We start from the raw sequence: 12,765 nt of genomic DNA on the forward strand, positions 1-12,765 counted from the left end.
TTGGCAGCACTGCTTTGCTTAGGAAAACTTTACTGCTGACCTCAGGAAGTAGGAGATTCTGTATGGTTGGCCTGGAAACTCTTGATTTCTTATCTGCTGAGGAACCAGAGCCTTGTGTGTCACCTCAACGTACACACAGCTCTGGAGAAAGGCTGACACAGGTGCGAGGACTATTTGAGGCTATACTTAGGGCAATATCATTGATCTACCAGTGCCCTCACCTCCTTACTCAGGAGCACCCAGAATGCATATTGTGATTCATTTCAGAAAGCCAAGGATTTGATTGTCCATGAACCCAATTTACCCAATTTGCCTATTTGGTTTTCCATCTGGTTCTTCATTAGTGTTCATCTGTGCCTCAATGGCCACATTATCCAGCTCAGCTAAGGACTGACAGAAAAACTTCTGTAACTAGGAAGTGAGTAGTCTTTATTTTAAAGAAAGTTTGCTGCTCTTGGATTCTAACAGAGTCCCTGTTAATTACAGAGGATCCATTCCTCCATATTATATCTCAGCTTATGTCTCTGTATCCACCTTTGACCATCTCAACTTGACCAGCTTTATTACTGAATAAAGACACTGTCTTGAATGTGAGAACACTCACCATTTCTATCCAAAGGGCCACAGGGAGCATCCAATATTTACAGAAGCTCTTACCAGCTGTGATACATAAAACTTTATGCAGCATTCAGCAGAGGAATTGCCCCAGGACTTTGTCTCAGAGGACCATGCATGATATTGAGATATTTCACTTTTCATTTCTGTCTTAAGAGACCAGAAAAGTCACACAAATGAGTGATGTGTTTGATAGGAAGAAGCTGAGCAGACTCCTCATTTCATCAGATGCAGGCTTACTTATGGAAGAACAAGCATCTTCAGAGCAGAAAAGAAAGTGAACTAATAGTCACAGAGGCATAGGTTTTAAAACTTAGTTCTTGGGACATCGTCTGATCTAAACTCATCATCTTATGCATGAGGAAATAGAGCCCAGGGGTAGTGCAGAATCTCTCTCAACTTCAATAGTAGTGAGGGCTGAACCAGAAGAATTCATGGTGTGATATTGTGTAAATTGGCACAATCAGACCCATTTTTTTGTTCTTCCTCTGGAGACCAAGTGTAATAAGAGAGATCACCCTTAAGAACAGTGCACACAGAGCGTGTGTGTGGAATGAAAACATTGGCTTCAGAATAAGAAAACATTCTCTTCAACTCCTCTCCACCCTAAATAATCAGTGCTCTTGTAGAAGGAGCTGAATCTTAACTTATCCAGAAAATGGGAACAAAAAAAAAAGCCACCTCACTGATTACATAGAAAGATCACAAAGCAGGAAGACAGTGTGCTGTGTACTGTGCACATGTGCAGTCTGAATCAGAGTCCTGTGTGCTATGAACTCCACTTAGCAATATGGACAAAGGAACTGAGAAGGACTTGATGCTCAAGAGTAAATTGTAGCATATCTTCCTCTGGTTCATATGACAGTGATAAGAAATGTAGAGAAAGGAGCTAGGGAGCTCAGAGACGTGAGTGTGTATGTCTGACTTCCAGTGTGGATGAACATAAGATACAGAGCAGGTCCCTTGTTTGTCTTTCTGCATCTGTCTTCACTCCAGCCTGAATTCTGCTGCCAGATTCATCTTCCTGATTAAAACCTTCTAATTTCCCCACATTGGTATTAATTCCAAACACTTAGCTTGAATTCCCATTTTTCATCACCTAAACTCATCTAAACTTTCCTACTTCCTGCATCTGTGATCCTTGCCAAACTCAGCTTTGCAATGCCCCAGATACACCCCCTAGGATGCTTTCTCCCCTTGCCTGAGATGTCCAAATTATACTCAACTTTCCTAACCTACAAAATGTATTAGAAATGGCAACTATCTCACAGGATTGTATAAAACATCAGCATGTGACCTGATATAAAACATCTGCAATGTAAACTCCATCCCAACCTACCATGTCCAGCTCTCCCATTCCATCTAGCACCTTTTCACTCCTCTCCTGCTCCCCTTGTGTCCAGCATATCTCTTTCCTTTCCAAGCACTTAGCAATCCTGGTCATTCATCACACATTGAATTGGTGTTGCCCCATGTCTCCTATCAAGTTATAACAGCATTAGAAGCAAAGAATTATATTTCAGAGTCTGGGGATGTGAGCTCCTACTGAGTCTACCCTGGTTCACATCCCATCTCCAGTGATCAAACACTGTGGTCAAGTAATTCAGCCTCTTTAAGCTGGTCTTCCCTGTGAAGTGGTAATATCATGCACCTTATGAGGGTGTCAGGAGCAGCGAATAAATCAGTCCATGTGGAGTACTAAGTCTGGTGCTCTGTACATGCTCTGGACAAGTGTTAAGCATTAACTGTTATATGTTGCTTTAGCTTTCATGCTTGGAGTAGAACCGGTCACAGTATTTGGGGAATGCCTAAGTCATGATGTCTGATCTGGAAGGGGCATTGTGTGCAGAAAAGCCTTGTGCTCATCCCATCACCAAATCCATTACTGTGTGTAACTGCTGCGCTGAGTCAGGTGTTTTCAGGAGCATGACTGGGCTGTGTCTTGGGGATCTTCATTCTCATTTATAAAACCACTCAGAAGCAAGTGATCTGGCCCCCTTTCTGTCCTATATGCTTTGCTTTCAACCTCTTCATGCCTCACAGAAACCCATGAGGACCCACATCTCACCTCTCTTCTCTTCCTCAGGATTTTGTATATTCCCTTTCTTTCCCTGAACCACGTTCACCACCCAGTTCCCATTGTGTCATCAACAATGCCATTCATAACCTGTGTGGCAGTTTGGGTTGTAAATATGTCCCAAAGCCCAGATTTGTGTCCCAGATGTGTGCTATTTGGGAGGTCATGCACAAAGCCTACTTGGATGTATTCATTCATTCATTCATTCATTCATTCAGCACGTGTGATCCATTGTACACATGTGGAAATGAGGACAACAATGAGGGATTGGTGAACTGGCCAGGTTTGGTGGCAAGCAACTTTACTCACTCAGTCATCTCACAGGCCTCCAGCCTCTTTCTCTTTACAAGCTGATTTTCTCGGGAACTTGTTATAATTAATAGACAACCACTACCACACTCTCCCTTGCCTAGTCCCAATTCAAGTAGAGGGTTCAGTTTGGGTATCTCTCCTGCTAGGAGGCCTTCCTGGAAACCTCTAGACTGCTTTAAGTGCTGTGTTAGTCCCCTAATGCTGAGGTAATCAAGTGCCACAGACTAATAGGCAACAGAGAAAGTCAGTTTTTGGGAGGTAATCATGCCCTGCTTGGTTCTAACAGGAGACTGCCTTCAGGCATCTCCCACACCTATTTGCATTTTCTTTTGGCCCAGCTTTCTGGGTTGCTATTGGATAGGCAAAGCTCTGATGAAGAGTTCACTGCTCTATACAGCATAAGGACCAAAGGGAGGTAGAAATCCTTGTGTACCTGGGAAAGCCCTCCCCCCACCACAACATCCACACACTGGACTACTATAATTCTCAAGTGATGAGATATATGTAATCATACTTGTTGTTGTTTCCTTTCTAATAACCCACAGCTGTTGGTGTGACTTCTGTGCCCACTCAGATTGTAAAACCACACCTCCAAGGTGCCAGAAGAAGCAAATGTCCTGGGTGCCAGAACACAGCAGCGGAGCAGAAGTTGAACTTTGTTGGTGGGAATATGTGAGTATTACAAAAGGACTGGGACACCCCAACTCTGAGGTTGAGGCTCTTAGGACTCTGGGAAAAGGATATGCTTGGCTTCCAGGCTGCCTCTGCTCCTTAGGGAACTAGGATAGTGAGATTTCCCCAAAGGCCCTGGTGCCAGATGGATTCAAGCAGGTCTGCATTTGCTGCTGTTGCTGCAGGCTTGGGTGCAGCTCTGAGCACAGCCTCCCCATGGGCTCCACACAGCGTGCTCTCCCACCCAGACAGGGCTCTGCTGCTTCAGAAGGCACCCTGCTGCCTCCAGCCTTCATCTCAGTACAGCCTTGGGAAGATTGCCGCCTGAGTGAGAACTATGTGAAACCAAACGGGAACAGGTGCCTGTGGAGTTGCAGCTTCTAGAAGCATCTCAGCGCCTCCAAATTGCTTTCCAACACTCCTCCATGTTCAACTTGCTTCCCCATTTTCCCTTCTGATGGGGTCTTCCATTATACTGCAGTCCACCTACTCATATTGCGCAGGGCTGGTCAAGCATCCCAGTGGAAGTCCTCAGCCCTCCTCAGTTAACCTTCCCTGCGGATACTCTCATAGCCATGACCAAAGATGCAGCTCCTAGATTGTGCTGTACTAAGATGGCTATCAAGACTAACCATCCCGTTTGTTAAGTTTGTTCTTTGACAGTTTCATACATGTTTAAAATGTCTTAAGCCTCTATGCCCTCATGTAATCCTCCTCCCTCTTTTTCAGAACCCCCTCTTCCAAATGCCGATTCTTTTACATTTTCATTAATGATCATAGTCTCTTTGTATTTCCTTCCACAGCAACAGTCTGTGAGTAGGAAAGAGCATGAGGTGAATCCCATCAGGAGGAGGCGATGTTCAAGAGTTGCATCACTTCAGCAGCAACAGAGGGTATTCTGGTCTGGCTGAGGTAGTCTGGCACTAAGGCCTCTGGGACATATTAAAACACTGGAACCTCTTAAATAGGGTGAATGGCAGCTCCTGAAAGGTGTGATTTATGTTCTGACCCCAGCAACAAATGGAGAGCTTATTTCCATAAAGGGTCACTGCTGATCTGATTCAAGCCAAGGATCCCAAAATACAATCAACATGTGTTATTCAGGTCAACCTAAGTGATAAAGACAGAAAATGAGACATTGACAGGAGACTTGAGGCCGTGTAAAGAGGTCTTAAAGCAGATGCAAACCCAGGCCAAAGAGATGTCTCTGTCAATGAGACTCCTGGTTTCTCTTTCAGAGGGCTGGGCTTCTGTGTTCAGCACCCAGGTCAGCTCAGGAAGTTCTCAGTTGCCTGGGGATACAGCCATAGACTGAGGAATGCCCAGAACCATCAGCAGTTGGAAGAGAAGATCCTCCCCTTGAGCCCTATGGGAGCCTCAGCCAAGCTTTGCTAACACTATTGTTTTGGACTTCTGGCCTCCAAAAGTGTAAAAAAAAAGAAAAAATCTAAAACCAAACAAATGAAACAAAATACAACAACAACAGCAACAAAAAGCAAAAAAAAATCTGTGGTAATTTGGTGTGGCAACTCTAGGGTAATTTAGGCAACAAGCAACATTGCTTCCTCTTGGGTATAGATTGAGAATGATTTTCAGGACAAAAAAGAATGTCACAGAAGAAGAGCCCCGGGTCAAAAGCAAATGCTCCCAGTTCAAATTGTACCGAGTTTCTTTCTAGTACCCTGCTTGAAATGACTAACAGTTTCAATCTCCAGCGTTCTCTTTCACAAAAAATTGTTCTGTTTGCCTCATAAGTTTGGCATAAAAATTGGATCAGAGAATATTGGCTGGGGTTTGGTTCACACATATGTATCCACCTGGAAAAGTGATCCTAGATTCTGCGAATCTATTTTCAGTCGTATTACATTTTACTTATTTATTGTGTACAGGGGTGTGTGTGCGCATGCATATGTATGTGTGTGTACTGTAGAGGTCAAAGGACGAACTGAAAAGGTCACTTTTCTCCTGCCATGTGGGCTCCAGAGATCAAGCACTGATGGTCAGCCTTAGCAACCAGCACCTCAAGCTGTCGAGCAATCTCACTGTCCCTTACTAATGCAACGGTTACTACTCTGTGATTTTTGAACCATGATGTTCTCATCTGTAAAAGGGCATGTTGAGTCCATGCAAGGTCAATCTGGAGGATAAGAGATTATAACTATAAAAACTCTACAGCAGGTCTCAGACTTGATCGACCTTGGATAAGTAGTAGTTGTATTTTGAGTTGTCCCTGTGACCTCACTTTCAAGAGCAGGAGCAGATCTTTGTCCCAGTTAACTTTTGGCCTTCTACATTTCTACACATGCCACAAGTGTTCTTTGGAGAGATCCAACTTTTCCTGCTAGACAGAGTCTAAAAGAAAATTGTCAGAGATAGAGATAGAGAGAGGTAGAGAGACAGAGAGATAAGGAGAGATAGAGGAAGAGATAGAGAAAGAGAAACATATAGATATAGATAAAAAGAGGGAGATGGAGAAAGAGAGAGAGATGGCTATGAAGTTCTTCAGAGCTGAGATGAGTCAGCTGGGTTAAAGCACTTGTTATGCTTGCCTAGCAATCTAAATAAGGACAAAAGCAGATGTAGTGGCATGCATCTGTAACCATCATGCCTCTACAGGGACATATGAGACAAAGATAAATTTTCCCAGAAGCTTGTGGGTCAGCTAGGCTAGAGTATAAAATAAAGTAAAACAAAATAAAATAAAATATAGTAAGAGAGACTCTCAACAAGTTGGCAGGTAAGAGCTTTCCAAAGCACTGTACTCCGACCTTCACACATGATTAGGACACACACACACACACACACACACACACACACACACACACACACACTATTTTTCAACATCCATCTCCCTTATAATAGAAGCCACAAGAGTAGAGAAAGGTTTATAAAGAAGCCCCTCATTACTGTCATTCTAGAAATATCCATCAGTGGTTATCAGAAGGAGCCAGAAAAACTGGATAGAAACACCCCTAAATCTACAAATGTTGTCTATCAAAGTATGTTTTAGCATCTCCTGCCAGGCAAGACTAAGGACTACTTCTTTGGAAGCCATAACGCGGACTCTGCTTCATATTTTGGCAGAAAACTAAACATGTCACCAGGATTCCAGGTAATTCTGACACAGTACATTTCCACCCACACTTAAAGAATGCTATTATAAGCCAGCAAAGGAAAGGTTCAATCCTCTCACCAGTGGGGCAAGCTTGATCTAATCTAACAGTAATTCTGCTGGAAGGCCATGTAGAAGGTAAGGCAGTTTTATCCTGTTTTGCACCTTTATTAATCTTTCAGCTCAGATAAAGTGGGTTTAAGTTGAAGGTTGTAGACACTTAAGGGACACTGGGTATGGAACTGCTGGCTGCCACTTGGAAGCCAAGCAACAGCAGAGTTGCTTCAGGGTAGTAGGACACTAGGGACAATCTTTCTCTTCAGTACCTTGTAATTCATCAGGTGTCAGCTTGAAGGGCAATGGTAAGAGGAGCCCATTATCCCCAGTGGTAGAACCAGCAGGAGAGGAAAGGAACCACAGGATTCATTCAATTAGTCCGTAAGTTCCCTCTGGGTCTGCAGAGGGGCTTCCTATGGCCATCAAGGTCAAGTTGTGAAGAACACTTATCTATGGGACTTGGGAGAAAACAAAAGAAATCTCATTTTCTCTCAAATTTAATTTTAGCCTGTGTTCTGAGAGTGTGATCCTATCAGGCTCAGAGTGTAATAGCCCAGTTGGAGTGGATCAGATAGGATTTTTGATAGTGCCTGTGAGCTCTCAAATGGCAGGCGCATGCGCCCCAGTGTCTGCTTAACCACAAGGTTTCTGAAAGCCGCTCTGTCCTTATCCTCAGCCACAGATCTCGTCAGTTCTGTGCTTTAGCAGATGGCTGGTAGGACCAAGGCATGGGAAATGTCTTACCAGTTCAGGCTACGATGTTTCTATTAGGAGTTCTCAGGAGAAACTGGGTTGCTTTCAAATCCCCCAACTACTGGACTGATACCAGGCTCACAGTTCATGAAGCAGGCTTCTAAGAGCAGGGCAGGCCAAGGTGCTGCACTGTAAAGAACACTTGATAAACACTCTGTAACTCACAGGGTGTGGAGACAAACAGTACGGGGCCAGAGACTGGGGACCTGAAGCTTGTGAAGTCTTTCTTACTGCAGAGAAGGGTGAGAGAGGGAAGATAGGACAGGAGGAGCTGGCATAGCTGAGTCTCTACCTTCAGTCCGCAGGGTTCAACCACTAGAACCAGAGTGCCTGCAAGACCACAGAATGCCTTCAAGACCTTAGAGTGACTTCAAGATCTTAGCCCCTTAAGACATGAAGAGAGCAATGCCTTCTTCGCAGTCAAAAGACCACTACTGAGCTTTAAGACCAAGGAAGCTTACAGGCTAGAAATAAACTTAGAGACAGAAGACAAGATTGAGCAGGAAATGCCTTGGAGGGTCTGAAGTTTGTGTTTGTCCTTCGGTGGTCTTTAAAGACCCAGGGTGGGGTAGATGTGCTCATGTGGACTGTGAAGAGAGACACCCATACACCACACAGGCAAGCAGGCTGAAATGGTTGAGCCATGGCTATGAGCATTTTGAAGATATAACTAGTTCAACCTCAGATGCTGACTGAACCCCAGGGAAGGGCTTTCTGGCATGGCCTTGTCTCAGGTTACTATATGTGTATAGTATCTGGAGGTACACTAAGAGCCTCTACATCTGGGAGCAGGTTTTCCTCCCCCTTGGAAGTCTCTAGGGACTTTATAACTCAAAACACATCCAGAGTGAAAGGTTGCTTTGATGCCCTGAAGTCTGAAGATAGATCTGAGAAGTAGGAAGTTCCTGTTCTACTGTAAAGAGCACTGCCTTTTTTTCTGGCCTATAGAAAAGAGGGAGACTGGGTCTGTCCCTAGAAACTGCATACCCATAAAACCTTTTGATGGCAAACTCTCTGAAACTGTAGAAAGGAAAGAAAGTGTCCATGAGAAGGTGAAAACGATTATATTGCTTGCTACCTTTTGATTGGCATAACAATTATTAAATGGCCTCATGGAGAATTCTCAATGCTGCCATTGGCATACTCTATAACCATCCTTATAGCTAAGCCCCATGGCCTTCATAACCAACCCTGCAATGGTTCAGGTTGAGACCTAATCTTATTCTCCCATTTTCTCCCTCCCTCCTTCCTTCTCTCTTCGATGTGTAGCAAATAGGAGAGTTAGGAAAATTAGAAGGGTTTGACCTGTTTCAAAAGTACTTGTGTAGGTGTTTATGGGAATCCCTTCCTACCATAGTACTTAACTTCACTGTCATCCTTGCTTTTAATGAATAAAACACAGTCCTTTAGAGCTGTTGGTATATTTCACACTAAATTTACCCGCACTCCTTAAACAACCCAGGAACTCAGCTGAGCTCTGCTGGCAAAGCAAGGCTGAACATTCAGCCTGCAAACACCAGGGAGAAAGCTTAAAAAGCAAAGGGGTTAGGCAGGCCCAGTCCTCTGCAGGACCCATTGGTACCCCAGCAACGTCATCTGCCTACAGTGGAGAAAGGAGAGCAAGTAAACAGATTCACTTAGTGGGCTTCGGGTTCATATGATTCATTGAGTTAGAAAGACCAGCACTAAGAAGAAAGAATGTAGAACACTGGGTGTGGAGTGTACTATTATCGATAATTAAATTGCGTGAATATGCTAAGCAACCCTTATTATGAGGCATTAATATAGAAATGTATATGTGTGTTCACAGATTTACTGATGATGATGGTGGTGGTGGTGTGTGTATTTGTTTGGGTAAAAGCTAGAAATAATGGAGATTTTTCAAAAACAGCCAGCTAAATTCTACCTTTACAATTGACTGCTGTGTGCTATTTCAAAATGAACGACTTCTACTTACAGATCTTCAGGCTGAGATGGAGTAGGGTGTGGGGCAAAATGTAGGGCAACATGCAGTAAATAATATCAAGTAGCTAATCAAATGAGGAAGCATGTAAATGATATGTCAATGCTTGTGTAAATGAATGAGTACATATAAGTATTGTATGTAAAGGAGTATGAAAAAAGCCATGGATGGGCGTATACACCAACTGTGAACAATCTTAAGGCACTCAATTAAGACTATAAGTATTACAGATTTATTAGTTCTTTCCATGTGTTGCTTTACATATTATTAAAAAATATAATGCTTTTGTGTAGAGTGAAAATGTAAAACCATGTTTAAGTCTATTCAGCAATCATCTTGGAGGCAAGCGAAGTCTGCAAAATTCAATGATAATGCTAGCACTGTACTACCTCATAAATGCAATTTGCATTAGATGAGACATGGTAAGATGAGGTCAATACCACAGGGTAGCACAGGAGACTTTGTAGAAGGGTTCTTAGGTCTCTAGAGGACTTCACCTTGGGCCTAGGGGCACACTTGGAGTGCTCTGTTTAATGAGCACACTGTGAACTTCACTGTCAACAGACACTTTACTCAGTGGAAACTTTACAAACAAAATTGCTTTTCTTGAAAGTAAAAGCTGCCTTGGCAAATATACTTAGCAAATTGGCTAACCTTGGCTGGTGTGAACAGAGCTGGCTTCTCTGGTGTCCGAGGCTCACCAGGGAACTGTTGCCAGGGACAGAGGGGACACAGGCACTGGTGTGTGATGAGGCAGTATGTCCACATGATGGCTGAGGTCACCCTTGATTTTATTTCAATGTCAGGTTATTTTATTTCACTTGAAAAATATAACTAGACAAACCTCATCAAAACTGAGATATAAGAAATTTGATAATTTTATACGTCTAAAATTATTTAATAAGAAGTTTAGATATTAGAAATAAACTATAGTATTAATATTAAATCTATTAAATAACTATTTAACACTGAATTTCTGAACTCATTTAGTCTCAAGTAAGGCTCTGGAGGTCTTATTGTCCATATTTTACAGAAAATGAAAGTGAGGAAATTATGACCTTAGCGCTATGAGAGCATCTGAGATCTACCTCACAGATCCTAATGCTATGGTAGGAATTCTTGCTGTACTATGCTGCCTTCCTATATAAGGCTGTGATGTCCCCTTTTCCTATGAAGAATAGATAAATCATCATTACATCTCGGCCAAACACATTCCATCAGACCATTACACAAACCATCCTTTCAAGGATATTTACCTTCTCTGCTTCATGAGATCTCATTCCCCGTTCAGCTCATCAAACTAAGTTAGAGAGCACTTCCCATATAGTAAAACGCAACTTAGCTCGAGCTGTGATTTGATATAAACCTCACTTGCTTATAAGGGGTTTATATAAGAAAAAGATCATGCACCTGCTTATGAGCTGTAAGGCCTGGCAGCCCAAAGCTGTTTAAACTTGCATTTCTAGAGAAACTGAATAAGTAAATGAACTACAGCCTCATGAATAGCCCCCACTTGCTTCTCCTTCAGAATGAAATTAGAATTCTTTCTCATGTGTAGACTTAAGACCTAAAACAATAAATAATGAGAAAACGTAAGTGTCCAGAGCAGATTCCTAGTCCAACTTTGAGATGAGCCTCTTGCTGGCCAAGAAATCACAAGTGTGTCAGAAGCCTGTGAGGCTCTTCAATGGGAGGCAGTTGCGTGAATGGCAGAGGGGCTGAGGAGCACCTGGGTATAGTTTCTGAAACACTTCTGACCTTAGCCTGGAGACAGGACTGCCTTTCTGAGAATGACAAAGGCAGGAGATTCAGAGCTGACTGAGGGCATCTATGGCTCACCATGTATATATGTTACCTACTTTTGCACTGCTGTGACCAAAATACCTGACAGAGCAGCCTGCAGTCTGAAAGGTCTGCTCTGATCTACAGCTTCAGACATTTCAGTCCTTCCTGATGGGGAAGGCATGGCAGAGTTCATGGAAGACGGAGTGTGAGACAGCAGAGTATCCCACTGAAAGGCCAAGTGGGAAATGGAGAACCAGATCAGGACAAGGGGCACTTGTAACCTTCAAAGACCTACCCATGGATACCTACTTTCACTAGTTAAGTCTTCTTTCCTTAAGACTCCACAGCCTTTCCAATACTAAGAGCTAGAGACTAATTGTTCAAACATGAGCTGGTTGGGCCCATTCCAGGTTATACCATATAACAATGACAACATCTGGTTCTGCCTATAACGCTGGGGCAAAAAAAAGGGGGATGACAGAAAAGGCAGGGTGGTTTTCTTCGATCTGAATGAGATATTTTAGTGGCCCTTAACGGTTCCCAATAGTGTTTTTAAAAGGCATACATTAATGCACAAATGAAGAAAAATACATGTAGATCATCTTTGATAGATTTAAATCTGTTCTTCCTGGGAAATTGGTCTTAATTTGCTTTGTCAATTTAATTGCTAGACATATCTCTAGACCTGGTCCAAACCTAGCTCCATTCTCCACAGTCCATTGTACCCAGAGTTATTGTCTGTGGGGCATTTTGTATCACTCCCATTTTAATGCACTACGAATAGCATCTTCAAATGGACTACTGGCATCATACAGGCCAAGACTTCTGACATTCTATTCCCACTACTCCAGGCACACAGTGCTAATAGCCTGTGCTTCAAATGATAAGAAAAGAGAAAGGAAGGAAAGATTCAAAAAGGAGTAGAATGATTGAGGGAAAATGGTAAGAAAGGTTTTAATGGCAATGACAGAGTGTGTTTTAGACTATCTAGTTAGTGCTGGAATGGAAATAGAAATAGTTTTCAATATGGCATATGTAATTATAATTAATTAAATATTCTGTTACCTAAATTATTTAATTACTAAACTTCTCACAGCCTGTGAGTTGATTTAATCAAAAAATTCCATAAAAATTAGAGATGTGGATGGATGGCCTTTGAGAACATTCTGTATTATAAATGGAGCCCTCACCTGGGGGAGGGAGGTAGGGGGAGAAGTGAGGAAGGGGGGAAAGAAGAGTGAAACAATGCTTTCTTCTCCTCCGATCAGATCAGCTAGCATCTTTGTCTCAGAATGAGGAAAGAGAGGAAGAGGATTGTGAGCACTGGGGAATGTACCATATTAATATTCCAGAGCACAGAAGTGGCCCTGGTGGCACCTATGGGCACAGCAGTCAGAAAAACTCAAGCTCAGCTCAGCA

The sequence above is a fragment of the Micromys minutus genome (assembly GCF_963924665.1).
Source record: "Micromys minutus genome assembly, chromosome: 1".
Taxonomy (NCBI): domain Eukaryota; kingdom Metazoa; phylum Chordata; class Mammalia; order Rodentia; family Muridae; genus Micromys; species Micromys minutus.